Consider the following 4,133-nt stretch of genomic DNA (forward strand, 5'->3'; position numbering starts at 1 on the left):
GTATATTATATTTAGTATTCTTTCATATTCCTTTTTATAGATTTAACGTTTAAAAACATCGTTTTATCATCAGACTTCCTACCATATTCAATTAACTTCTCTTAGATAGAACTTTATATTGATTCGTTTCGGATGATTTAAAACAAAATTTAAAATTTGTTTGATTTTTTAGTTCTGCTTCATTTTTTTGTGTGTATTTTTACCTTATTGTGCTTTTAATGTTAGGCTTTTACTTTTGATACTGTGTTAGGTGAGGTTTCTTATTTTTGCTTAGCGAACCCTCCGATCGCCAATAATGGTGATTTCGAATAAGAATAACATTTTATTTTTGGCCAGTCATCGCACCATGAAATATGGAAATTTCAGGAAAAAAGGTTATTTGTGTTTATTATCCCTGCACTCTCCTGAAAATAAGAGATATAACATTTGTCAATCTCAATACTACTGTTTACTTTCGTCAATAAATTTTTATTTCTATTTTCTCCACCACTTAGTTGCGTTTGGCAAAATAATTTTGCTAAATCAGAAAACAGTTTTTTCCGCTTTCCTCCGACGACTTTTAAAAAAATATATTCGCTAAACAAGGTATTAAAAAAGTCAAGCCTTATTTGTTATGTATTTCATCGTATTGTCATTGTTTCATGTACTCCTTTTATGGGTGGGCTTCCCGCAGTTGAATGCGATTTAAATTAAAAGTAAGAATAAAAACGTTAATCGAAAGTAAGACATTGCGATTATATATTTGGAGAGAACACCGCGTTTCTAGTATAGTTTAGGTAATGAACATTACAAAGCGTAATATTTTAAAAGCAAGATTAAACAATAGAAAGGTACTTAAACAATAGAATGGGCGTGTATAAATATCAGTAAAATGGTGTGCAGTTACAGTCAGCGTTAGAAGCAGTAAAACAATAATAAATCAATATAACATGCCGGCCTATAATCTAAATCAACATAATGAATGGTATGCAATCAATGTCGCAACTTGATAGAGCTTGTGATTAGCCTATAGACTAATTCAATATAAACATAATTACATAGGAGAATCATAATATAATTGTATTATCTATGTATCTCCTTCATAGCAAATGGTTGTGTTCGAGTGCCTCACTTTATACAACTGGAAATAACAACTTTTCGTTATAGATGTTTTGATAAAATTACAACGTATACGTTCCTATTCAAGCCCCGTTACTATTGATATAAAATAAGCTAAAATGTAAAAGTTTAGAATCGGAATGTATTTATTAATAGGCCCTATTATTAGCTGGAATATAGAATAAGAATATTTAAGAATAAGATGCATATAGCACAATAAATTGGAAAGTTGTCAAAAAATGTATATGACTCGCTGCCGCTTAAAGGTATAGGCCTAATTATTGATTAAATAGATACGTTTTAAGGAGGGAATGCATCAGTATTAGAAGTTGATTTAAGTTTAGGTGGAAGAGAAAATAAAAAGAAATAGGCCTATGTTTGAAAATTACCGGTATTTGGAAATTAAAAATATCTGTAGGCCTATAGAAAAGGTAATTTACGACTTCATGAACGGCGGAAATCGCTGTACAAGTTGTGGCATGGATCTTGATCATACACCCACATTTTCTTAATCTTAATATAAAAAAAAAAATAGTTAAGACGAATTGAAATTTTATTTTTCTTAATGAAATAATAATTTATGTAAATGTCGACGTTTTGTGGCAAAATTGACAAGCAAACAGCTTCTTTAGTACCATATTTTTGTAATGTTGAAACTTGTTTCAATATACTACCTTGCTACCATTTCACTATACAATACTACAAACAAAATATGAGTCCTCCATTCTTATTCGGCTTCATCAGAAACGGCAAATGGAGTAGTTGGTTAAATATAAATCCATCTATTATTATTATTATTATTATTATAATTATTATTATTATTATTATTATTATTATTATTATTATTATTATTATTGTTATTATTATTATTATTATTATTATTATTGTTATTATTATTATTATTATTAATAGGAGACCCGCGTTCGATTTCCACATTTTGGCGAGTTTTAAACACATCTTCACTCTTTTCTATTTATATTATTTGTTTAGAATTAGCTGTCGCAATGTAGATTAGAGACGGATGATCATGCTATTTATAGTATTAATCACAATAACAATGATTAGTAATCATTATAATATCGTCACAGATACCACGAAGTGACACAAAACATAAATATTGATAATTGTTAATTTTCTTTCTTTTGACATTTTGATTTTTAATGTAACTACGTTATTTATTTAATTAGCCATGGCGAACAAACCGAGAAAAGATTTTTCGTTTTCACGAACAGACTGAAAACTTTCAGTGGATATCTGAAGACGCACTTGCGGAGTTGCGATCGCTGTCATCAGTTAGATAAGGCCTAGCTGGGTTAGGGCTAGATGTAAAGATTAAAATCCATAACTAATTCCTAGGTAGAGCGGTACCCTTCTTGCAGTATAACTTTGATAGGTCTGTGATCACCTTGCCTACAATGGTTAAATCATAGAGAAAATATTTTAACTATGGTTAAACAGGCTAAAATACAGTTATGTCTGACAGCGGAGCGCCGCGTTCATCGCGTAAAATGTGATTTTTGTTTTCACGAAAAGACAACAACGTCACGGGTACATAGGCCAATGCTGTGTTTAGTTTGTGTTTTCACGAATAGACACAAATTAGGTTAATTAAAGTTAACAAAAGAAAAAATAAATTGAACATTGATTTGTTTAATACTTAAGCTTTAAATATGTAAAAGAAAAAGAAAATTTTTGATATCTTCAGAGATTTACGGTTTAAAATAGTCCACTTCAAACGCGTTTTTCTCAAAGCGCTGTTTTGGTCGAAATTGAAGTCTGTCTCACTTCGTGGTGTCGGTGACGATATGTAGCGTAGAGCACAAACCAAGAAAAGAGTTTCGTTTTCACGAGAACATACTGAAAACTTTGAGTTGGTATCTGAAGACGTACATGCGGAGTTGAGATCGCTGTCATCGGCTAGATAAGGCCTAGCTGGGTTAGGAATGGATGTAAAGATTAGAATCGATAACTAATACCTAAGTACAGTGGTTACCGTAAACCATAGAGAAAATATTTTCTCTATGTTTAAACAGGCTAAAATACAGTTTCTGACAGCGGAGCGCCGCGTACATCGCGTAAAATGAGATTTTCGTTTCCACGAAAAGACACAAACTTCACTGTTACGTGTAAACAACATAGGCCTAGGCCTATGCTGTTTTAATTTGTATGTTTTTACGAATAGACAAAAATTAGACTAATTAAAGTTAACAAAAGAAAAAATAAATTGAACATTTGAAATGTTTAATGCTTAAAAGCTTTAAACATGCAAAATATAATCAAAATGTCGTTATCTTGATAGTGGAATTTACGGTTTTGTAAAGTAGACCACTTTAAACGCGTTTTTCACAAACGCTGTTTTGGTCGAAATTGAAGTCTGTCTCACTTCGTGGTGTCGGTCGGTAACGATATGTTGTGTAGAGCACGGTAGTTGCCGTAATTTCACATTATATGATGTTGCTGTCGGCCAAAAAATAATAATTTTTAAGTTTTAAATACTAGAGCTCATTTGAACGATCAACAGATTTTTTTTTTTTTTACTTTGAACCAGAAACAGGTCGGGAAAATAGTTTTCTCTGATTTACAAACATTTTACTACGAAAATCTTTGAATTGACTAACTAATTTAAGAAACTATTTGCAAAGCAATACAGAAGTTCATTAACTAACTTAACATAGGCCTAATAATCAGTGAAAACCCACCCCATAAAGAGCAAAATTAGGTTAGTCGATCATCAGGAAGAGTAATCACACGGAATAATAATAATAATAATAATAATAATAATAATAATAATAATAATAATAATAATAATAATAATAATAATAATAATATTAGAAACACTATCCTTCCCAATATGTATTACAAAATGATAAATTGATTAGGTAATTAATAATTATTGCTTATTGCTTATCTGGTGTTTTTGTTCATTTATTTTGTTTATTAGGCCTATAATAGTGTAAAATATTTTTAATCTTGTATTTATGATTGTTAATAATTAACCAGATAGATACATCATGTGTATATATGCACGTATATGA

This window comes from Anneissia japonica, unplaced genomic scaffold (genome assembly GCF_011630105.1).
Source record: "Anneissia japonica isolate Jap-2015-1 unplaced genomic scaffold, ASM1163010v1 scaffold13104_len81497_cov225, whole genome shotgun sequence".
NCBI lineage: Eukaryota > Metazoa > Echinodermata > Crinoidea > Comatulida > Comatulidae > Anneissia > Anneissia japonica.